The 26,016-nt window shown below is 45.1% G+C and overlaps 1 long non-coding RNA gene across 1 annotated transcript; it reads left to right on the forward strand.

Moving 5' to 3' along the window:
- Positions 1-239: 239 nt before the first annotated feature.
- Positions 240-23,363, forward strand: LOC149985122 (uncharacterized). Its single transcript, XR_016486906.1, has 3 exons — positions 240-568; positions 10,042-10,123; positions 22,536-23,363. It is a non-coding gene; the product is annotated as an uncharacterized LOC149985122 (long non-coding RNA).
- The last annotated feature ends 2,653 nt before the right edge of the window (positions 23,364-26,016 follow it).

The raw sequence follows: 26,016 nt of genomic DNA on the forward strand, positions 1-26,016 counted from the left end.
GAGTATAACAGAACTGATTTACCAGGCGAAAATCTGAGAAAAATCCATTCCGTAAGTAGTTCTTGTTGCTTTTGTAGTTTTCTATTCAATGCCATTACAGTATCCATTGACTTAGGACTCCATTTGCAGTTCTTATGCCTTCCACTAGATGTCAACAGTCTTTAGAAATTGTTTCAGGCTTGTATTCTTATAAATGAGGGAGTAAGACCAGTCTGAACGAGTGGAACCCTAACGTGATGCAGAGTTTTTTCAGGCGCATGTGCATTTCTTGTTTACCTTTTATATTGATGACGTTATTGTCCGGTTGAAATATTATAGATCATTTAGGCTAAAAAAACAACCTGAGAATTGAATATAAACATCGTTTTACGTGTTTCTATGAACTTTACAGATACAATTTGGATTTTTTTGTCTGATTGTTTTGACTGAGTTTGAGCCTGTGGATTACTGAAGAAAACGTGCTAACAAAACAGAGGTTTTTGGATATAAAGAGACTTCACCGAACAAAAGGAACATTTATTGAGTAAATGAATGTCTTCTGATTGCCACCATATGAAGATCATCAAAGGTAAGGGATGAATTTTCTCTATTTCTGAGTTTTGTAACGCTTCTGCTTGGCTGGTTACTGTTTGTAATAATTTGTCAACTGGGCTATGACCTGAGCTAGGTATGTTCTGGGCTAGGTATGCTTTCGCCGAAAAGCATTTTATAAATATGACATTGTGGTTGGTTTAACAAGAAGTTAATCTTTAAACCTATGTAAAATATGTTTTGTTTTCTGAATTTTAATAATGAGCATTTCTGTAATTGAATTTGGCGCTCTGCAACCTCACTGGATGTTGGCCAGATGGGACGCTAGCGTCCCACATACCCTAAAGAGGTTAAAGGTTAAACAAGTTTTAATAGGAGACAGAATGCGATCGGATCATCATTTAATTGGCCTTCACATAACTCTTACAGAATTTCCACGTGGATGGGGATATTTGAAATTTAATCAAAGTTTACTGGAGGACAATTTATTAACTAGGACAAAATAATTTATAGCTGAATTTTTCCTGTACAATATAGGTTCAGGAAACCCCTCATTGTTTGGAATACATTTAAATGTACCTCCAGATGTCATTCAATTCAATTATAAAAAGCAGTTTGTCTAAAGAAACTAAACTAACAAGGGAAATACATGAACTAATAGTACTTGAATATAGCAATAAAAACAATACCACAGAGATACAAAATAAGTTAGGAAAACTAAAAGATCTGGAGGAACTTATTCAAGAACAATCTAATGTAATATATTACCAAAAAAAGCTAACCGGTTGAAATATGTAGAGAAATTAACCAAATTCGTCTTGAATCTCCAAAACAGGAATGCTAGCAAAAATAATTTGCAGAAACTCGTTACTAAAGACGGAGTCCTCTATGATTCTCCGAATTATATTAAAAGAGGAAGCTACATTTAAGCAGATGTTCTCTTTTCCATCTGATCCTCACCCTCTGAATGACGATTACTCTAAGAAATTCTTTACAAATAACTTAAAAAAATGGAAAATTAACAAATGTACAAAATCAGTGCGAAGGCTAAATTACAAAGGAATAACTTGAGGCTATTAAATCCTTTCAGTCTGGAAAAAACTCAGGGCTTGATGGAATACAGGTAGAGCTATATCAAGCGTTTTTATACTGTATGCTCAAAGCTCCATTGTTAGATTGTTTTAACTCATCTGTAACGGCTTTCCTGTGGTGAAGGAGAGGTGGACCAAAATGCAGTGTGGTGGTTATTCATGTTCTTTAATGAAGGAACTATACATGAATAAACTAACAAAACAATAAATGTGCGAAAACCTAACCAGTCCTATCTGGTGCAAACACAGAGACAGGAACAATCACCCACAAAACCCAACACCAAACAGGCTACCTAAATATGGTTCCCAATCAGAGACAATGACTAACACCTGCCTCTGATTGAGAACCACATCAGGCCAGACATAGAAATAGACAAACTAGACATGTAACATAGAATGCCCACTCAGATCACACCCTGACCAAACAAAACATAGAAACATACAAAGCAAACTATGGTCAGGGTGTGACATAATCCTATAGAAATGGTAGTCTGTCAGGTACTCAGCTGGAAGGTCTGATTTCCTTATTATTAAAACAAGATCCAGGTGGCAAATTTAAAGATCCAGTGTATTTCAAAAACTTGAGGCCTCCTACACTTCAATGTTGTGATACAAAAACACTAGCGAAATGCATAGCACTCAGAAATAAAAAGGTTTTACAAGGTATTGTTCATCCTGATCAGACAGGAATTTTACATGGACGATAGATCGGAGATAATATATGACAACTATTAGAAATAATAGAACACCAGGCCTGGTATTTATAGCAGATTTTGAAAAGGCCTTTAATAAAGTAAATAATACAAACTTTAATAAAGGACTTTATTTTTAAATGTCAGGATTTTTTTCAATTACAGTGATTTTCTAATAAAATGTGTCACGAGTCCGACCGAGGGTGTTTCCCTTTCCCGGGCAGGTGGCGCTCGGCGGTCGTCGTCACCGGCCTATTAGCTGCCACTGATTGTTTTTCCTTCCCCTCCTTGTATGTTGAGTGGTAGCACCTGTGGATGTTTAATTAGTTTGTCTTTATTAGACAGCCGGCCCGCCTGGTTGTTGTGCGGGATTATTTCTATGTAACCTTCGGCTCTGTGGTATAGGCACGTGTTAGTGTCCGGTCGGGATTGTTTCCCATTGTACATTTTGATTCCCTGTGTTTTGGGAACGTAACTTTTTTGTGAGCACCCTGTGTTGCGTTGGTGCGATTAAAAGACGCGCAGCATTGAACTCTCTGTCTCCTGCATTTGACTCCACACCCACGACACCCGGAGCATTACAGAATCCCGCACCTATCAAATTGAATGGAGTCAGCAGGAGCAGCAGCCAACCCTCTCCCATCGATGGAGGAACGGGTTCTCCACCACACCACCGTCCTTCATCGGATCGGATCCGCGATGGATCAAGTGATGGAGAGAATGGACAGATGGGAGAGGAGTGGGCTCCTCTCTCCACCTTCGGCACCCACGGTTCCGGACTCCCCATCTCCCGACTCCAGCACCCTCCGTCTGACGCTACCGAGGGCTTATGATGGAGCGGCGGCGGGTTGCCAGGGGTTTCTGCTCCAGCTGGAGCTATACCTGGCCACCATCAGACCCACTCCCTCAGGAGCAGAGAGGGTGAGTGTGCTCATCTCCTGCCTCACGGGTCGTGCCCTGGAATGGGCGAACGCGGTCTGGAATGGTCCAGACTCGCGGGAGCGGAAGCACTACCCAGAGTTTTCGGGAGAACGACTATTTCACCTCAGGCAGGAGAGGAGGAGCGCCCAGGATTACGCGCTGGAGTTCCGGACCTTGGCAGCCGGATCTGGGTGGAACGACAGGGCCCTCATGGACCACTACAGGTGTAGTCTCCGAGAGGACGTCCGCCGGGAGTTAGCGTGTCGGGACACCACTCTGTCACTGGATCAGCTGATTGACATGTCCATTCAACTGGATAATCTGCTGGCTGCCCGCGGGCGTTCAGAGAGGGTCCTGTGCGTTCCACCACCCAGCCCCTCCGCTCCCATTCCGATGGAGTTGGGAGGGGCTGCGCCGAGGGGTACCGGAGGAGGAGGCCTTCCCTGCACCAACTGTGGTCGGAGAGGACACACGTCTGATCGGTGCTGGGGGGGTCCGTCTGGGATTAGAGATGGCAGGCGGAACGCTTCTCGGTCACCCCAGGTGAGTCAGCATCAAACTCACCCAGAACCCCCTGTTGGCCACATGTTTGTCTTAACTTTTTTCCTTCGCTTTTTTCCCTCTTCCCAGCATAGGGCGCTAGTCGATTCAGGCGCAGCTGGGAACTTTATGGATCGCGGACTCGCCCTTAAGTTAGGGGTTCCGCTGGTGCCGATAGATTCTCCTTTCCCCGTGCACTCCCTAGATAGCCGGCCATTAAGGTCAGGGATGGTCAGGGAGACCACGGTCCCACTGGACATGGTGACACATGGGAATCATAGGGAGCGTATCAGTTTCTTTATTGATTCGCCTGCGTTTCCAGTGGTGCTGGGGACTCCCTGGCTGGCCCGGCACAATCCTAAAATTTAGTGGAGACAGGGGGTTCTCCAGGGGTGGTCAGAGGAGTGTTCTGGAAGGTGTTTGGGAGTTTCCATCGGTGCCACGTCGGTGGAGAGTCCAGACCAGGGTTCCACGGTGTGCATTCCCCCCCGAGTATGCCGATTTGGCAATCGCTTTCAGTAAAGTGAAAGCGACTAAATTACCACCTTATCGACCGGGAAGGGATTGTACGATAGATCTCCAGGTAGACGCTGCGCTTCCCAAGAGTCACGTGTACCCGCTGTCCCAGGAGGAGATGTTGGCAATGGAGACATATGTCACGGAGGCGCTGGGACAGGGGTACATTCGGTCCTCCATTTCACCCGTCTCCTCAAGTTTCTTTTTTGTGAGGAAAAAGGAGGGAGGCTTGCGTCCGTGTATCGATTATAGAGGTCTAAACGCCATCACAGTGGGGTATAGTTACCCTCTACCTCTCATCGCTACGGCGGTGGAATCGTTCCACGGAGCGCAGTTCTTCACAAAACTGGTACTACATCAGGCCACTATGAGTACCTCGTCATGCCGTATGGGTTAAAGAATGCTCCAGCCGTTTTCCAATCCTTTGTAGACGAGATTCTCAGGGACCTGTGCGGGCAGGGAGTGGTGGTTTATATCGATGACATTCTGATCTACTCGGCCACTCACACCGCGCATGTGTCTCTGGTGCGCAAGGTGCTTGGTAGACTGCTGGCGCATGACCTATACGTCAAGGCTGAGAAATGCGTGTTCTCTAAACGAGACGTCTCTTTTCTGGGATATCGCATTTCCACCTCGGGGGTAGTGATGGAGGGTGACCGCATTAGGGCCGTGCGTAATTGGCCGACTCCGACCACGGTAAAGGAGGTGCAGCGGTTTCTGGGTTTTGCCAACTACTACCGGAGGTTTATCCGGGGTTTTGGCCAGGTAGCGGCTCCCATCACCTCACTGCTGAAGGGGGGCCCGGTGCGTTTGCAGTGGTCAGCAGAGGCGGACGGAGCATTCAACAAGTTGAAGGCGCTGTTTACTGATGCGCCCGTGTTGGCGCATCCGGACCCCTCTCTAGCATTCATAGTGGAGGTGGACGCGTCCGAGGCTGGGGTGGGTGCCGTGCTATCACAGCGCTCGGGTACGCCACCAAAACTCTGCCCCTGCGCTTTCTTCTCAAGGAAGCTCAGCCCAGCGGAGTGTAACTATGATGTGGGGGACCGGGAGTTGCTAGCGGTGGTTAGAGCTCTGAAGGTGTGGAGACACTGGCTTGAGGGGGCTAAACACCCCTTTCTCATCTGGACCGACCACCAGAATCTGGAGTATATTCGGGCAGCTAGGAGACTTAACCCATGTCAGGCAAGGTGGGCCATGTTCTTCACCCGGTTCCGATTTACTTTGTCTTATAGACCGGGCTCCCAGAACGTGAAGGCTGACGCACTGTCCCGCCTTTATGACACGGAGGATGGGTCCACCGAACCTACTCCCATCCTTCCCGCCTCGAAGCTGGTAGCCCCAGTGGTATGGGAGGTGGACTCGGACATCGAGCGGGCGTTACGGGCTGAACCCGCGCCTCCTCAGTGTCCAGCGGGGCGAAGGTACGTGCCGCTTGGTGTTCGGGACAAACTGATTCGGTGGGCTCACGTCCTACCCTCCTCGGGTCACCCTGGGGTGACGAGGACAGTGGGGAGCCTTCAGGGGAGGTATTGGTGGCCTACGTTGGCTAAGGACGTTAAGGGTTATGTCTCCTCCTGTTCAGTGTGCGCTCAGAGTAAGGCTCCTAGGCACCTTCCTAGAGGGAAGCTACAACCCCTCCCTGTTCCACAGCGGCCATGGTCACATCTGTCCATAGATTTCCTAACCGATCTCCCGCCGTCTCAGGGGAACACCACGGTTCTGGTGATTGTGGATCGGTTCTCTAAGTCCTGCCGTCTCCTCCCGTTGCCCGGTATCCCTACAGCCCTACAGACTGCGGAGGCGTTATTTACCCATGTCTTCCGGCACTACGGGGTGCCGGAGGACATCGTTTCTGATCGGGGCCCCCAATTCACGTCCCGGGTATGGAGAGCGTTCATGGAACGTTTGGGGGTCTCTGTCAGCCTGACCTCCGGTTATCACCCCGAGAGTAATGGGCAGGTGGAGAGAGTGAACCAGGAGGTGGGTAGGTTTCTGCGGTCGTATTGCCAGGATCGGCCAGGGGAGTGGGCACGATACATTCCCTGGGCTGAAATGGCTCAGAACTCACTACGCCACTCCTCTACTAACGTGTCCCCTTTTCAGTGTGTGTTGGGGTACCAGCCGGTCCTGGCACCATGGCATCCGAGCCAGACCGAGGCTCCTGCGGTGGAGGAATGGGTACAGCGCTCCAAGGAGACCTGGAGGGCCGTCCAGGAATCTCTACGACAAGCGAGTGGACGGCAGAAGAGGAGTGCTGACCGCCACCGCAGTGAGGTCCCCGTGTTTGTACCGGGGGACAGGGTCTGGCTCTCGACCCGAAACCTACCTCTCCGCTTGCCCTGCCGGAAGCTGGGTCTGCAGTGTGTAGGGCCCTTTAAAGTCCTGAGGAGGATAAACGAGGTGTGTTATCGATTACAACTCCCTTCCTATTATCGTATTAACCCCTCGTTTCATGTGTCTCTCCTCAGGCCGGTGGTAGCTGGTCCCCTGCAGGACAGTGAGGTACCGGAGGTCCCTCCCCCCCCGCTGGACATCGAGGGGTCCCCGGTGTACACGATCCGGGCCATTCTGGACTCAAGATGCCGGGTGAGGGGCCTGCAGTACCTCGTGGACTGGGAGGGGTACGGTCCGGAGGAGAGGTGCTGGGTACCGGTGGGGGACATCTTGGATCCCTCCATGTTGAGGGATTTCCATCGCCTCCATCCGGATCGCCCTGCGCCTCGTCCTCCGGGGCGACCTCGAGGCCGGTGTCGGCGCGCGTCAGGGGGGGGGTACTGTCACGAGTCCGACCGAGGGTGTTTCCCTTTCCCGGGCAGGTGGCGCTCGGCGGTCGTCGTCACCGGCCTATTAGCTGCCACTGATTGTTTTTCCTTCCCCTCCTTGTATGTTGAGTGGTAGCACCTGTGGATGTTTAATTAGTTTGTCTTTATTAGACAGCCGGCCCGCCTGGTTGTTGTGCGGGATTATTTCTATGTAACCTTCGGCTCTGTGGTATAGGCACGTGTTAGTGTCCGGTCGGGATTGTTTCCCATTGTACATTTTGATTCCCTGTGTTTTGGGAATGTAACTTTTTTGTGAGCACCCTGTGGTGCGTTGGTGCGATTAAAAGACGCGCAGCATTGAACTCTCTGTCTCCTGCATTTGACTCCACACCCACGACACCCGGAGCATTACAAAATGGGTAAAAGTAATGTATAGTTACTCCATTTGTAAAATAGTAAATAGCAGCTACTTCCCAGAGAGTTTTGAATTGTCTAGAGGAGTTAAAGGGTGTCCTCTGTGACCATATCTATTCGTTATGGCAATTGAAATGCTAGCTATTCAAATCAGATCAAATAACAACATTAGACGATTACAAAGCTGTCCATGTATGCTGATGATTCAAGTTTTAAATTAAGTCCACAAGCTAGATCCCTGCAATGTCTCAATGAAGATCTAGATAACTTTTGTGAACTAAAACCTAATAATGATGAAGTGCACAAGATTACGTATTGGATCTTTAAAAAATACAAATTTGACATTACCCTGCAGTTTACCTATAAAATGGGCTGACAGTGAAGTAGACATACTTAGGATCACAAAAGTCATGAGCCCTACAAATGAACTTCAATAGAACATTTCTTAAAAAAAGACAAGATCCTGCAACAATCCTGTCTATTTATGAACATATTGCCCTGAAACTCCTTAGTCATCTCAGTTTACTCACTTACTTATGACGTTGCCTAATATTTCACTTTATCAAGGATGTTAAACCAGACAAGATAAAGTGTTCCTATCTATATAATGAATATGAACTGGGTGGGTTGAGATGATTAAATATTTGTAAAAAAAATGTAAAGAAGAGATTTTTGATGTACCGATTCCATGTTACTTTAAGGGCTCAGGGCCAGACCCAGACTTAGACACGGGAGGCAGATGGTTTGAGTGTTTGATATTTATTAGTTCCTGAAGGGGTAGTCAAGAGAATAGTCATGGACAGGCAAAAGGTCAAAACCATATCAGACTCCAGGAGGTACAGAGTGGCAGGCAGGCTCGATGTCAGGGCAGGCAGACTGGTCAGAAAGGCGGGTACAGAGTCCAAAAAACAGGCAAGGGTCAAAACTGGGAGGACTAGCAAAAGCAGGAGCATGGGAAAAAACACACTGGTTGACTTGAAACAGACAATTCAAACTGGCACAGAGAGACAGGAAACACAGGGATTTGTATTTATTTATCCATTATTTAACCAGGTAAGTTGACTGAGAACACATTCTCATTTACAGCAACAACCTGGGGAATAGTTACAGGGGACAGGAGGTGGATGAATGAGCCAATTGTCGACCAGGGATTATTAGGTGACCGTGATGGTTTGAGAGCCAGATTGGGAATTTAGCCAGGACACCAGGGTTAACATGCCTACGATAAGTGCCATGGGATCTTTAATGACCTCCGAGAGTCAGGACACCCATTTAACATCCCATCCGAAAGACAGCACCCTACACAGGGCAGTGTCCCCAATCACTGCCCTGGGGCATTAGCATATATCTTTAGACCAGAGGCATCCAGCAGCATCTGGTCTCCCATCCAGGGACTGAACAGGACCAACCCTGCAAAGCTTCAGAAAAAAGCCAGCAGTGGTATGCAGGGTGGTATGCTGCTGGTTTCCTGAATTAAATACACAGGGGAAAATAAGCGACACCTGGAGGGGGTGGAGACAATCACAAGGACAGGTGAAACAGATCAGGGTGTGACAGGTACAAGGTATACACCTTGATAAATAAAACAAAGCAAGATTCAAGACTTCGTGCTTTTCAGCTAAAATTATTGCACAGAATTCTTGTCACCATCAAAATGTTGAATATTTGGGGCATACAGTCATCGCAGCTCTGCAAATTTTGTTTTGAAGATACAGAATCAGCAGACCATTCGTTTTGTTATTGCCCTCGGGAAGACTGTTTTTGGTCTCAGGTTCAGAAATGGCTGAAAATGCATTGATCTAAAATTTACTATAGAAATAGTGTTGTTGGAAGATCTGGAGAGACTGGGTCAGTCAATTACTGATATACTAATACTATTAGTAAAAGTATTCATTCAACTCGCAATCTGTGGATTCTATTCGATTATTTAGATTCAAATTGTGTGTTAAACATCACAACATAGTTGAAAGATATATTGTGCATAGAAAAGATGGTGTCCAGCAAAGATAGGTGGGTTTGGCTGAGGGTTGGGATGTGGAACTGGGGACAAGTGCGAGTGAATTTGCTCAGCCGGGGATAGAATGACATTCAAAAATAAAAGTTAAATAAAAACAAAACAAAAAGTCAGTTTGAATGACACTGAGGGGCAGTGTTGTTACAGCTAATGCCTGTTTGACTGAGGCTGATGCCGCGCATGTGTTTGTACACATGCATGGTTGAGGGGCAGCTCTTTGGGAACTGTGGGGGAGGGGAGGGGGGTCTTGGAGGGCTGGTTGGGAGCTTGGGCCGGTGGCTGATAACTTTTTAAATAAAATAAATAATTTACCAAGCTATTTAGCAGGCTTATCAGCTTGCTGGGGATTGATTGAGTTAGCTAGCTAGCATTACTGTACTGGTTTTCAATGGTTTCTGACAGTGGCAGCTTTAGTCGGACTTCTGAAATTGAGGAGGATGGATGCAAATTCTGTTAGCTAGCTAACGTTAGAATTTACCTTAAATTTGATGTAGCCAAGTTAGTTTATCTAGCTAGCTATGTTTCTAACATTTCTTTATTTCTGTACTTGAATGCAGAGGCCAAGGTTAATGAATGGTCAGCTTTATAAAGATACGCTTAATGAGTGGAACCTGGCCTCTTTGATTCCAAAGTTTGAGGGTAAGTAAAACTGAGAATAGTTTTTTTTGACAGTGGGACAGAGCTTTCGATGGGGGGACACATATTTTCAATGACCAGCATCTACTGTATGTCTTCCACATTGTCATCGATAACTGATAGTACAACCTTAATGGAAACTTGAAAGACTTAACTTCACCAAATCCTCTTAGAACCATGCAGCCACTTCGGGACTAGAGACAGTACATGCACAGCAACCATAGATAGTCTGGCCTTCATTTTACCATACTTGCTTTATTGGTCATTTCCACAAATATTATGTCACGTGACCAACCTGACACACAACACACACATCACAGGCAGCTCATGGGCACTTAGAGTTAAAGTGCCTTGCTGAAGGGCACAACCGCAGTAGGTAGTATACAGAGATATTGAACTGTAGCTGGTAACCCTATGGCTGACAGCTCGGGGGTTCGAATATCACATCATATCGGGTATGATCATTCTATAGTGGTCACCTGTTGCATACGATCAAACCGGTGTGATTAGAACGCTTATTTAGAACATCCATTTTCAAATGACGCAACAATCAGCATTTGAGCTGGCAACACTTTTTTTCACAGAAACATTTTGCACAAAAACGGTCCTTACATAGTTATGTCTAGAATGTGACCAGTTTATTTTTGGATGCAATGTTCAGACATTCACAGAAGTAGCTACAGCATAATGCAATCATCCAAACCAGAAAATATAGGCTACATTCATCCTAGCGCTAACTGAGGAAAGATTGACGTAAAACAAGCGGGCATATGTTTATAACTCTCGGCTGACAGAAACTACATTATGAATTAGCTAATAGCAATTACTATTTATAATTGATCACACCACGGGTGCTCAAAAAAAATTGAGTAAAACACTTTCTAGAAATCGTAAGTAATCCACAATCAAAGATAATAAGAGGAGACAAGATGAGTTTGGTCTGTTTATAGTATGCATGTTGAAGGGGGTGTGTCATCTACGATCATCCACTTCCCTTCATTCACTTCCGGAATTTCCCGAAAGATGAGTGAATTCCTTCAATTCCTCCATTCCTTCACCTCTTTATAACATCTTTGGTCTGACAGATTATGTGACACCCAGAATGCAATGTATAATGTCAACAAACACAGAGCAACACATAGCTGGCAAATAGCTTCGCTTATTATAATCAGTACCCACCTTCAAAAACGTATTTTACACACATCATAGGTGTCCATAACAGTATATGCAAAAATTAGAATGCATTATTTGTCCCCAGTACTTGTGAATAAAACTTTAAATACATTATGCTACATACATGCATACATGCATACATGCATACATACATACATACAGTTGAAGTCAGAAGGTTACGTACAACTTAGCCAAATACATTTCAACTCAGTTTTTCACAATTCCTGACATTTAATCCTAGCAATAATTCCTTGTTTTAGGTCAGTTAGGATCACCACTCTATTTTAAGAATGTGAAATGTCAGAATAATAGTAAAGAGAATGATTTATTTCAGATTACATTTCTTTCATCACATTCCCAGTGGGTCAGAAGTTTACATATTCAATTAGTATTTGGTAACATTGCCTTTAAATTGTTTAACTTGGGTCAAATATTTCGGGTAGCCTTCCACAAGCTTCCCACAATATTTTGGGTGAATTTTGGCCCATTCCTCCTGAAAGAGCTGGTGTAACTGAGTCAGGTTTGTAGGCCTCCTTGCTGCACGTGCTTTTTCAGTTCTGCCCACAAATGTTCTATGGGATTAAGGTCAGGGATTTGTGATAGCCACTCCAATATCTTGACTTTGTTGTCCTTAAGCCATTTGGCCACAACTTTGGCAGTATGCTTGGGGTCATTATCCATTTGGAAGAACCATTTGCGACCAAGCTTTAACTTCCTGATGTCTTGAGATGTTGCGTTAATATTTCCACATCATTTTGCTTCCTCATGATGCCATCTATGTTGTGAAGTCTACCAGACCCTCCTGCAGCAAAGCACTCCCACAACACGATGCTAACACCCCCGTGCTTCACGGTTGGGATGGTGTTCTTCGGCTTGCAATTCTCCCCCTTTTCCTCCAAACATAATGATGGTCATTATGGCTAAACAGTTATATTTTTGTTTCATCAGACCAGAGGTGTCAGGTGCGTGAATGAGGACCCAAAAGCGAATTAACAAAACAGAGTTTCTTTAATGACGAAACACACGTAGGCTCAGATGGACAGGCAGATTCCGACAGGACAGGACAAGGTTAGCTGAACAGGCAGATTCCGACAGGACAGGACAAGGTTGCAGCAAACACGACGATAGTCTGGTTCAGGCATGAGTAACACAAACGAGAATCCGACAAAGACAGAAGCAGAAACAGAGAGAGATATAGGGACCTAATCAGAGGGAAAAAGGGAACAGGTGGGAAAAGGGGTGAACGAGGTAGTTAGAGAAGACAAGGAACAGCTGGGGGAAAGAGGGGAAGAAAAGGTAACCTAATACGACCAGCAGAGGGAGACAGGGTGAAGAGAAAGAACAGGAACAGGACACAACATGACAATACATGACAGTACCCCCCCACTCACCGAGCGCCTCCTGGCGCACTCGAGGAGGAAACCTGGCGGCAACGGAGGAAATCATCGATCAGCGAACGGTCCAGCACGTCCCGAGAGGGAACCCAACTCCTCTCCTCAGGACCGTACCCCTCCCAATCCACTAGGTACTGGTGACCACGGCCCCGAGGACGCATGTCCAAAATCTTACGGACCCTGTAGATAGGTGCGCCCTCGACAAGGATGGGGGGGGGGGGGGGGAAGACGAGCGGGGGCGCGAAGAACGGGCTTAACACAGGAGACATGGAAGACCGGGTGGACGCGACGAAGATATCGCGGAAGAAGAAGTCGCACTGCGACAGGATTAATGATCTGAGAAATACGGAACGGACCAATGAACCGCGGGGTCAACTTGCGAGAAGCTGTCTTAAGGGGAAGGTTCTGAGTGGAGAGCCAAACTCTCTGACCGCGACAATATCTAGGACTCTTAGTTCTACGCATATTAGCAGCTCTCACAGTCTGCGCCCTATAACGGCAAAGTGCAGACCTGACCCTCTTCCAGGTGCGCTCGCAACGTTGGACAAAAGCCTGAGCGGAGGGGACGCTGGACTCGGCGAACTGAGATGAGAACAGCGGAGGCTGGTACCCGAGGCTACTCTGAAAAGGAGATAGCCCGGTCGCAGACGAAGGAAGCGAGTTGTGGGCGTATTCTGCCCAGGGGAGCTGTTCTGACCAAGACGCAGGGTTGCGAAAAGAAAGACTGCGTAAGATGCGACCAATAGTCTGATTGGCCCGTTCTGCTTGACCGTTAGACTGGGGGTGAAAGCCGGAAGAGAGACTGACGGAAGCCCCAATCAAACGGCAAAACTCCCTCCAAAATTGAGACGTGAATTGCGGACCTCTGTCCGAAACGACGTCTGACGGAAGGCCATGAATTCTGAAAACATTCTCGATGATGATTTGTGCCGTCTCTTTAGCAGAAGGAAGCTTAGCAAGGGGAATAAAATGAGCCGCCTTAGAGAACCTATCGACAACCGTAAGAATAACAGTCTTCCCCGCTGACGAAGGCAGTCCGGTGACAAAATCTAAGGCGATGTGAGACCACGGTCGAGAGGGAATGGGAAGCGGCCTGAGACGGCCGGCAGGAGGGGAGTTACCGGACTTAGTCTGCGCGCAGACCGAACAAGCAGCCACGAAACGACGCGTGTCATGCTCCCGGGTGGGCCACCAAAAACGCTGGCGAATGGAAGCAAGCGTACCCCGAACGCCAGGGTGGCCGGCTAACTTGGCAGAGTGAGCCCACTGAAGAACGGCCAGACGAGTAGGAACGGGAACGAAAAGAAGGTTCCTAGGACAAGCGCGCGGCGACGGAGTGTGAGTGAGTGCTTGCTTTACCTGCCTCTCAATTCCCCAGACAGTAAACCCGACAACACCCCCCTCAGGGAGAATCCCCTCAGGGTCAGTGGAGGCTACTGAAGAACTGAAGAGACGAGATAAAGCATCAGGCTTGGTGTTCTTAGAGCCCGGACGATAAGAAATCACGAACTCGAAACGAGCGAAAAACAGCGCCCAGCGCGCCTGACGCGCATTAAGTCGTTTGGCAGAACGGATGTACTCAAGGTTCCTATGGTCAGTCCAAACGACAAAAGGAACGGTCGCCCCCTCCAACCACTGTCGCCATTCGCCTAGGGCTAAGCGGATGGCGAGCAGTTCGCGGTTTCCCACATCATAGTTACGTTCCGACGGCGACAGGCGATGAGAAAAATACGTGCAAGGATGGACCTTGTCGTCAGAGAGGGAGCGCTGAGAAAGAATGTCTCCCACGCCCACCTCTGACGCGTCAACCTCGACAACGAACTGTCTAGAGACGTCAGGTGTAACAAGGATAGGTGCGGATGTAAAACGATTCTTGAGGAGATCAAAAGCTCCCTGGGCGGAAACGGACCACTTAAAGCACGTCTTGACAGAAGTAAGGGCTGTGAGAGGAGCTGCCACCTGACCGAAATTACGGATGAAACGACGATAGAAGTTCGCGAAGCCGAGAAAGCGCTGCAGCTCGACGCGTGACTTAGGGACGGGCCAATCAATGACAGCTTGGACCTTAGCGGGATCCATCTTAATGCCTTCAGCGGAAATAACAGAACCGAGAAATGTGACGGAGGAGGCATGAAAAGTGCACTTCTCAGCCTTCACAAAAAGACAATTCTCTAAAAGGCGCTGGAGGACACGTCGAACGTGCTGAACATGAATCTGGAGTGACGGTGAAAAAATCAGTATATCGTCAAGGTAAACGAAAACAAAGATGTTCAGCATGTCTCTCAGGACATCATTGACTAATGCCTGAAAGACAGCTGGAGCGTTAGCGAGGCCGAAAGGAAGAACCCGGTATTCAAAGTGCCCTAACGGAGTGTTAAACGCCGTCTTCCACTCGTCCCCCTCCCTGATGCGCACGAGATGGTAAGCGTTACGAAGGTCCAACTTAGTGAAAAACCTGGCTCCCTGCAGGATCTCGAAGGCTGAAGACATAAGAGGAAGCGGATAACGATTCTTCACTGTTATGTCATTCAGCCCTCGATAATCTATGCAGGGGCGCAGGGACCCGTCCTTCTTCTTAACCAAAAAAAACCCCGCTCCGGCGGGAGAGGAGGAGGGGACTATGGTACCGGCGGCAAGAGCTACAGACAAATAATCTTCGAGAGCCTTACGTTCGGGAGCCGACAGAGAGTATAGTCTACCCCGGGGGGGAGTGGTTCCCGGAAGGAGATCAATACTACAATCATACGACCGGTGTGGAGGAAGAGAGGTGGCCCTGGACCGACTGAACACCGTGCGCAGATCGTGATATTCCTCCGGCACCCCTGTCAAATCACCAGGCTCCTCCTGTGAAGAAGAGACAGAGGAAACAGGAGGGATAGCAGACATTAAACATTTCACATGACAAGAGACGTTCCAGGAGAGGATAGAATTACTAGACCAATTAATAGAAGGATTATGACAAACTAGCCAGGGATGGCCCAAAACAACAGGTGTAAAAGGTGAACGAAAAATTAAAAAAGAAATGGTTTCGCTATGATTACCAGAGACAGTGAGGGTTAAAGGTAGCGTCTCACGCTGAATCCTGGGGAGAGGACTACCATCCAAGGCGAACAAGGCCGTGGGCTCCCTTAACCTGTTAAATCTACCCCCACCTTTTTTGAAAATTCTGTTAAAAATCGCGCAACTTTTCAGCGTCCTGCTACTCATGCCAGGAATATAGTATATGCATATGATTAGTATGTGTGGATAGAAAACACTCTGAAGTTTATAAAACTGGTTAAATCACGGCTGTGACTATAACAGAGCGTGTGTTTCATTGAAAAACGCAAGAAAAACTGCTCTCTGAAAGCAAAAAATAATTTCCATAAGTCACTTCCACCAGTTGTTAAAGGAGAACAGAATTTAATGGAAATTTGCCTGCACTTCATACAAATTCCGCACGATGGCGCCATTGTACTAATTTTCAATCGAATTAATTGTTGGAAAATCCATCTGTCTGACCCCAAGTTTTCCACTCTTCACCCGGATGCAGTTCAAGGAGAGATCAGATTGCATTGTTTTTGAAGTGAGGACCTATTGAAGAGACATCGCCCTGTAATCGTTTTGATAGATTATAAACGTTTACTAATACCTAAAGTTGGATTACAAAAGGATTTCGAAGTGTTTTGTGAAAGTTTATCGTCGACTTTTTTAATTTTAAAAAATTACGCAGCGTTTAAAAACGATGAATTTTTCTGAATGACACTACTTCAATACAAAGCTATTTTGGGTATATATGGACCGATTTAAACGAAAAAAAGACCCAATAGTGATGTTTATGGGGCATATAGGAGTGCCAAGAAAGAAGCTCGTCTAAGGTAATGAATGTTTTATATTTTATTTCTGCGTTTTGGGTAGCGCCGTCTATCGCAAAATCTGTTGTTTACGTGTCGAGCTGGCATTTTGGGGGGTGCATGCTATCAGATAATAGCTTCTGATGCTTTCGCCGAAAAGCATTTTAAAAATCTGACTTGCTGGCTAGGTTCACAACGAGTGTAGCTTTAATTTAATACCCTGCTTGTGAATTTTGATCAAGGTTTGAGTTTTAACGAGTACATTTAGCATTTAGCGTAGCGCATTTGCATTTCCAGGTGCCTACTTGGGACATGTGCGTCTCAAGTAGATTCAAGAAGTTAACTGTCTGAGAGGAATGTCATGTTCCCGAGCCCAGGTCTCGTCCATAAAACAGCCCTCCGCCCCAGAGTCTATCAAGGCACTGCAGGAAGCTGACGAACCGGTCCAGCGTAGATGGACCGACAAGGTAGTGCAGGATCTTGAAGGAGAGACAGGAGTAGTAGCGCTCACTAGTAGCCCTCCGCTTACTGATGAGCTCTGGCTTTTACTGGACATGAAGTGGCAAAATGACCAGCGGAACCGCAATAGAGACAGAGGCGGTTGGTGATTCTCCGTTCCCTCTCTTTAGTCGAGATGCGGATACCTCCCAGCTGCATAGGCTCAGCACCCGAGCCGGCAGAGGAAGATGGTAGTGATGCGGAGAGGGGGGCAACGGAGAATGCAAGCTCCTTTCCACGAGCTCGGTGACGAAGATCAACCCGTCGCTCAATGCGAATAGCGAGTTCAATCAAGGAATCCACGCTGGAAGGAACCTCCCGGGAGAGAATCTCATCCTTTACCTCTGCGCGGAGACCCTCCAGAAAACGAGCGAGCAAAGCCGGCTCGTTCCAGCCACTGGAGGCAGCAAGAGTGCGAAACTCAATAGAGTAGTCTGTTATGGATCGATTACCTTGACATAGGGAAGACAGGACCCTGGAAGCCTCCTCCCCAAAAACAGATCGATCAAAAACCCGTATCATCTCCTCCTTAAAGTCCTGATACTGGTTAGTACACTCAGCCCTTGCCTCCCAGATTGCCGTGCCCCACTCACGAGCCCGTCCAGTAAGGAGAGATATGACGTAGGCGATACGAGCAGTGCTCCTGGAGTAAGTGTTGGGCTGGAGAGAAAACACAATATCACACTGGGTGAGGAACGAGCGGCATTCAGTGGGCTCCCCAGAGTAACACGGCGGGTTATTGATTCTGGGCTCCGGAGATTCGAAAGCCCTGGAAGTGGCCGGTGGATCGAGGCGGAGATGGTGAACCTGTTCTGTGAGGTTGGAGACTTGGGTGGCCAGGGTCTCAACGGCATGTCGAGCAGCAGACAATTCCTGCTCGTGTCTGCCTAGCATCGCTCCCTGGATCTCGACGGCTGAGTGGAGAGGATCCGAAGTCGCTGGGTCCATTCTTGGTCGGATTCTTCTGTCAGGTGCGTGAATGAGGACCCAAAAGCGAATTAACAAAACAGAGTTTCTTTAATGACGAAACACACGTAGGCTCAGATGGACAGGCAGATTCCGACAGGACAGGACAAGGTTAGCTGAACAGGCAGATTCCGACAGGACAGGACAAGGTTGCAGCAAACACGACGATAGTCTGGTTCAGGCATGAGTAACACAAACGAGAATCCGACAAAGACAGAAGCAGAAACAGAGAGAGATATAGGGACCTAATCAGAGGGAAAAAGGGAACAGGTGGGAAAAGGGGTGAACGAGGTAGTTAGAGAAGACAAGGAACAGCTGGGGGAAAGAGGGGAAGAAAAGGTAACCTAATACGACCAGCAGAGGGAGACAGGGTGAAGAGAAAGAACAGGAACAGGACACAACATGACAATACATGACAAGAGGACATTTCCCCAAAAAGTACAATCTTTGTCCCCATGTGCAGTTGCAAACCATAGTCTGGCTTTTTTATGGCGGTTTTGGAGCAGTGGCTTCTTCCTTGCTGAGAAGCCTTTCAGGTTATGTCGATATAGGACTAATTTTACTGTGGATATAGATGCTTTTGTACCTTTTTCCTCCAGCATCTTCACAATGTCATTTGCTGTTGTTCTGGGATTGATTTGCACCAAATTACGTTAATCTCTAGGAGACCAAAAGTTTCTCCTTCCTGAGCGATGTGACGGCTGCGTGGTCCCATGGTGTTTATACTTGCGTACTTTTGTTTGTACAGATGAATGTGGTACCTTCAGGCATTTAAAAATTGCTCATCCCAAGGATGGACCAGACTTGTGGAGGTCTACAATTTGTTTTCTGAGGTCTTGGTTGATTTCTTTTGATTTTCTCATGATGTCAAGCAAAGAGGCACTGAGTTTGAAGGTAGGCCTTGAAATACATCCACATGTACATCCACATGTGCATACATCCACACCTCCAATTGACTCAAATTATGTCAATTAGCCTATCAGAAGCTTCTAAAGCCATGACATAATTTTATGGAATTTTCCAAGCTGTTTAAAGGCACAGTCAACTTAGTGTATGTAAACTTCTGACCAACTGGAATTACGATACAGTGAATTATAAGTGAAATAATCTGTCTGTAAACAATTGTTGGAAATATTACTTGTGTGATGCACAAAGTAGATGTCCTAACCGACTTTCTAAATCTATAGTTTGTGAACAAGAAATTTGTGGAGTGGTTGAAAAACAAGTTTTAATGACTCCAACATAAGTGTATGTAAACTTCCGACTTTAAATGTACATACAGTGCCTTGCGAAAGTATTCGGCCCCCTTGAACTTTGCGACCTTTTGCCACATTTCAGGCTTCAAACATAAAGATAAAACTGTATTTTTTTGTGAAGAATCAACAACAAGTGGGACACAATCATGAAGTGGAACGACATTTATTGGATATTTCAAACTTTTTTAACAAATCAAAAACTGAAAAATTGGGCGTGCAAAATTATTCAGCCCCCTTAAGTTAATACTTTGTAGCGCCACCTTTTCCTGCGATTACAGCTGTAAGTCGCTTGGGGTATGTCTCTATCAGTTTTGCACATTGAGAGACTGAATTTTTTTCCCAGTCCTCCTTGCAAAACAGCTCGAGCTCAGTGAGGTTGGATGGAGAGCATTTGTGAACAGCAGTTTTCAGTTATTTCCACAGATTCTCGATTGGATTCAGGTCTGGACTTTGACTTGGCCATTCTAACACCTGGATATGTTTATTTTTGAACCATTCCATTGTAGATTTTGCTTTATGTTTTGGATCATTGTCTTGTTGGATGACAAATCTCCGTCCCAGTCTCAGGTCTTTTGCAGACTCCATCAGGTTTTCTTCCAGAATGGTCCTGTATTTGGCTCCATCCATCTTCCCATCAATTTTAACCATCTTCCCTGTCCCTGCTGAAGAAAAGCAGGCCCAAACCATGATGCTGCCACCACCATGTTTGACAGTGGGGATGGTGTGTTCAGCTGTGTTGCTTTTACGCCAAACATAACGTTTTGCATTGTTGCCAAAAAGTTCAATTTTGGTTTCATCTGACCAGAGCACCTTCTTCCACATGTTTGGTGTGTCTCCCAGGTGGCTTGTGGCAAACTTTAAATGACACTTTTTATGGATATCTTTAAGAAATGGCTTTCTTCTTGCCACTCTTCCATAAAGGCTAGATTTGTGCAATATACTGATTGTTGTCCTATGGACAGAGTCTCCCACCTCAGCTGTAGATCTCTGCAGTTCATCCAGAGTGATCCTGGGCCTCTTGGCTGCATCTCTGATCAGTCTTCTCCTTGTATGAGCTGAAAGTTTAGAGGGACGGCCAGGTCTTGGTAGATTTGCAGTGGTCTGATACTCCTTCCATTTCAATATTATCGCTTGCACAGTGCTCCTTGGGATGTTTAAAGCTTGGGAAATCTTTTTGTATCCAAATCCGGCTTTAAACTTCTTCACAACAGTATCTCGGACCTGCCTGGTGTGTTCCTTGTTCTTCATGATGCTCTCTGCGCTTTTAACGGACCTCTGAGACTATCACAGTGCAGGTGAATTTATACGGAGACTTGATTACAATAAATAATTTTGCACCCCCAATTTTTCAGTTTTTGATTTGTTAAAAAAGTTTGAAATATCCAATAAATGTCGTTCCACTTCATGATTGTGTCCCACTTGTTGTTGATTCTTCACAAAAAAATACAGTTTTATATCTTTATGTTTGAAGCCTGAAATGTGGCAAAAGGTCGCAAAGTTCAAGGGGGCCGAATACTTTCGCAAGGCACTGTACATACATACATACATACATACTGTACTGTATGCGACTACAGTAGACACGACAACACGATATACAGAAAATAAGGAACTTACTGTGATAGGAACGCACACATGTCCAAAGTTATTATTTGTAAGGAAAACAACAAGGAAGCAAAGTAGGCGCCAGCAACAACATTTTCCCATTTTTGCTAGACTGCGCAAATATATGCTTACTTGATCTGCTCAAACATGAGTGAAGTGCAGTGGGCTCTCCTCCAAGAGATAAGTTTATCCGGCTCAGTAAAGCCTCAAACATAAATTGTCCGCAACGCTGAATTTGAATTAATGAGGAGGCGGAATACACCTCAATTAAAACTGTTGTTAGAAAATACAACTTGTTACAAAATAATTTGAAATTGACAAGTTGAAACATAGCCTATAGATAATTAGCAGGTCAGCTCGTGTTATCTGTCCTGTTGTGTAACAATCACATGTAGGAACAGTGAGTGCATTCTGACATCACGTGCATAAAACAACTCACACTGGGGCGACCGTTAGAGATATTTGGAACTCAAGTATGAAAAGGTTAAAGCAGCCCCCCCCCCCGCACCTCTCTGATTCAGAGGGGTTGGGTTAAATGTGGAAGAAACATTTCGGTTTAAAGATTTCAGTGATTAGGTACTCCCTTTCCCCTCTCATTTGTTAACCCCTGTAAGTCTAAGCTGTTTAGGACCCCTTTAGTTATAAAAAAATAAAAAAATATATATGTTTGATAGAATATTGAATTTGGCCTTTAGTACCATAGGCCAGAGAAAAGCATTGAAGAACAAATTCATACATGGCAAAAAGAATGCCCCCAAAATTTGTCCAAGCTAATCTGACCACTAATGGTCATATTTGCTTGTGGCCCAAACAGTGTGGATGCTACAATAAGAAGTTGACACTTCGACGGTACATACTTCAGACAAGTCCCCTCACACTTGTGGTGGCCGTAGAGCAAAACAGAGACTACCATCGTGATCGTGAGAGTTTTCCCTTTCCATAGAGTGGTAACACATATGATGCTACTTATGTTTTTGTGAGAAGAACGATTTTCGGGCTCATTGACTGACAAACACCGCTCTAGCTTTGACACCTTTCACAACAGATGCGGAAGTGCGACATCAGCGAATGTGGTGGATTGAGACACATCCAACTACAAAAACATATCTCTAGCTAAAGCTGATGGATTTTTATGGGAATTATTTTATTATGTTACTTAGATTGACACACCGGTGCTAATAAATTGCGCAACGGGGTTAGATTGGTTCTGTCAAGTGTTAGTGTTTTCCTCAGGGTTGAGATCTCTCATATGTTTGGATTTGAAAATCCAACCATTGAAATAGAAGGGGGTGTCGCCAGGGCCTGTGGGTGTTTGAGTGAGAAAGACAACCAGTAAAAGCACAGCCCCCTCATTATCAATGCTATTTCCAACAACATCAAAGAGCCCTTGCAGACTCTGTAGTCAGGAGGACTTCAAGAGTTAGGTGTTAGCCAGACTAGTAATTAACTGCAATGGAAAAGTAATTGTTTGTCTGGCTACAACATAACTCAATTTGAAGTCACATGGAGCAGTCTCACAAGCATTAGAAAAAGCATTGGGTGTGGATACGGTGGGAACTGAGCAAGTGTGATGTCATTTTTGTGGATATGTAAAATGTTAAGTTGCTTTTTGTTTTTGTCGATATATGTTTTTGTTTATCAACAAATACATAAAAAAATATTACAACAAAAGTAATTGTCTGCTTTATTACAGATTGCTCAGGACTTCTACATTTTTAATCCCAGACTGCTTGGCGAAACTCACTTATATCTGGAGGAAGAAAGCTTTGCTTCGCCGGTCCAGAGAGAAGCAGGCCCAATATCTTCTTTTCGAAGTGCAGTTATAGTTTGAAATGACCCTGCTGGTGCTGCCTCAGACCCACATTTAGTTTTAGCCTGAAACAATCAATATATTCACTAAACATTCTTCTCTCCAGATACACAAGGTGACATTGCTTTAAGATATCACTTTATTGACTTAAATAGTGGGTAGGCATAGGGAAATTAATGGGGAAATTAGATGATGGCATTTTGTAAACCTTGAATGAAATGAACAGCATTACAAAAGATGTTATGCATAACTACACACTCCAATACATTAGGTAGGTTTCCATCCAACAGGCGACAGTTTTTCATGCAACTATTCTAATATCTGCATAAAACAATGTTGATGCATGATAATACAGTTAAATACAAGTTAAATGGGTTTCCATCGTATTTTCAACTCTATTGATGGTTTTGTCACAAACTGTTACGTTATTTAGCAAATGTTCCCACTCTGGTTTTGACACATGCGTTCTAGCCAACAGCTTGCAGATACAGTGTGGGTAGGCTACCTACATTATGAGATTGTTATGGATAAGAGAGATATTATCTGTGTTTGTCAAACAGAAGCCAAGTATCAATCATCATGTCACCAGAATAAGAATCTCAAAATGTATTGGAAAGGAGCATCAAGCTCATCACCTTGCACATCCACCATCCTGTGAAGTTCATCATTTTTTATTTAATCTGTCGCCTAATAAACTGCATGCTTCCCCGAGTTGTAATTTTGTAATTTATTGACTCCAATATTTGCGCATATAGACGTTTCCACCTCCATTTCTCGCATAATACATTTTAATGACACAAAAAGATCTCACCATGTCATACAAACAAATTGCTTACTGGCATTTATAAAATTGTAGCGACATTTCATGTTTCCCTTTTTCTGGTCCGGACTTTTTTCATGCGTCAGGTAATTCCTCGGCATGAAATGGTTGGATGGAAACATGGTGTTGATGTTGTTTAAATGAACCTATTAGCCCCAGCCCCAAATGAAGGGAAGATGTAGGCATCAAACAGGAAGTGTGTGTTTATTGGTGTAAATGGCTATAAAATATACAAAATAATGACAGCGACGTCATTATCAGTGTTCCGCCATGCTTTGCAGAAGTCCTCATATTCAAAAATCAAATGATTTCTCTAACAGGTTGGGACCAACATAGTTGAGTATCTGCACCAGGCGGAGGTGACCAGACCCTAACCATTTGTGTTGGCTCTTGGGGACTGCTCACAGTGTTTACAGTCATTAGTGGAATGGCATTGGACCTCGTTTTCCATTAGTTAATCTGCTGAAGTGCTTTCTGGTACGTTTTCATTCAATTATTTGAAACACAAATGTTAAATTTAGAATTAAAAACAGTTATTAAGGAATGAGTAATTAATTAATGTCCTTAGTATAGTTATCTTCAAATGTAATATTTTCCACTTGTTCTGTGTAACAATGTTTTAACTCACCCCGAATGTAGACCATTATTGTATGGCAAAACAGCATGGTGTGTGTATGTGTGTGTGTGCTGTCACCTAAGATAGCCAAAGTGTATCAGTGAATGTGAATATCTATTGATTAGCTCTAGCTAGGGCTGTTGCAGTGACTGTTTTACAATCACAAGTCATAAAGGCAGTCAAATTTCATGTGACTGTTTAGTCACGGTAATTAGGCTTCTCCAAGCTCGGATGCTGCTGATGGTCATTAGTAGCCTACCAAACTTGCTAACTCCCTGGTACTCAGCACTCTATTGTCCTTCTAATCACTCTGACATCAATGCAAATGTGTTCGAAAATCTAATCAAACACATCATGAGAGCCCATCAGGCCTAATTGACCTGAGCTCATACAACTTGTTTTTGAATAAAAAAATCATAATGTATGGATTATTTTGAGTATAACAAATAGTCAGATAAAACATATTGTGCTAATTATTACAGACTACTTTGTGTCAAAGTCTAACAAGGACTCTCTCCTCCTCACCAGTGTCATGATCAAAGATATGATCAAGAGCCTCACATACAGTATATCGTTTGGTAAATCTGCTAACACAGAATTAAATTGTGAGCAAGGCCTCAAAAAAGCTTTACATGCCAGAGCTGCGAGAAAAGTTCTATATATTATTGAAACAATGTTACGATTGTTTGTGAGAATGCCAACAGGTGTGGTTCCCATGGGAGAAAGATTCTATTGGGGAAAAGTTCCCGTGGGGGTTGCCATGGAAGCCAAGAAGTGTGTGTGTGTGTGTGTGTGTGTGTGTGGGGGGGGGGGGGGGGGGTCTGGGAGAGGAAGTGTGTCCATCTGATGGATGGGCATGTGCCTGAACTCAATTCTATAGACTAATTGTAGTCTCACCCATTCATTTCTAAGGACTGGTCATTTTTGACCGGGACCACCACAGGTGGACAAAGTCATGGAACCTTATGACAATCAGATAAAATTAACTATTTTTCAGAGAGAAAATCAGTCCAATTCAACCGGAACACAGCAGGAGGGTTAAGTGTATAGATGATATGTATTTTTTCCCGCTACTCCTGTTTCGATACAGGTTTTCTAAATAAAAACACATTTTGCACATACAGTACAGGTCAAAAGAGCATGCAAAGCTGTCATCAAGGCAAAGGGTGGCTACTTTGTAGAATCTAAAATAGTTTGATTTGTTTAACACTTTATTTGGTTACTACATGATTCCATGTGTGTTATTTCATATTTTTGATGTTTTCATTATTATTCTACAATGCAGAAAATAATCAAAAATAAGAAAAACCCTTGAATGAGTAGGTGTGTCCAAATGTTTGACTGGTACTGTACATTCTCTAACGTGATGTATATTCTGAAATGCAGGCAATGGAAATTCATTATTTTAAATTCAACAGTGTATCATGTGTGTGCAGGAAAGGAAGGTGGTGGGATTGTAGAAAAGGCAAAAATATGCAAGCTGTCTGATGGCCTTGAGATAGAAGCTATTTTTCAGTCTCTCGGTCCCAGCTTTGATGCACCTGTACTGACCTCGCCTTCTGGATGGTAGCGGGGTGAACAGACAGTGGCTCGGGTGGTTGTTGTCCTTGATGATCCTTTAGGCCTTCCTGTGACATTGGGTGTTGTAGGTGTCTTGGAAGGCAGGCAGGTTGCCCCCGGTGATGCTTTGTGCAGACCACATCACCCTCTGGAGAGCCCTGCGGTTATTTTATTTTTTATTTAACCTTTTTTTAACTAGGCAAGTCAGTTAAGAACACATTCTTATTTACAATGACGGCCTAAGGAACAGTGGATTAACTGCCCTTTTCAGGTACAGAACAACAGATTTTTACCTTGTCAGCCATTTGATCTAGCAACCTTTCAGTTACAGGCGCAACGCTCTAACCACCCCAGGTGGGTGGTGCAGT

Source organism: Oncorhynchus mykiss, chromosome 2 (genome assembly GCF_057628025.1).
Source record: "Oncorhynchus mykiss isolate SJ-2025 chromosome 2, ASM5762802v1, whole genome shotgun sequence".
Taxonomy (NCBI): domain Eukaryota; kingdom Metazoa; phylum Chordata; class Actinopteri; order Salmoniformes; family Salmonidae; genus Oncorhynchus; species Oncorhynchus mykiss.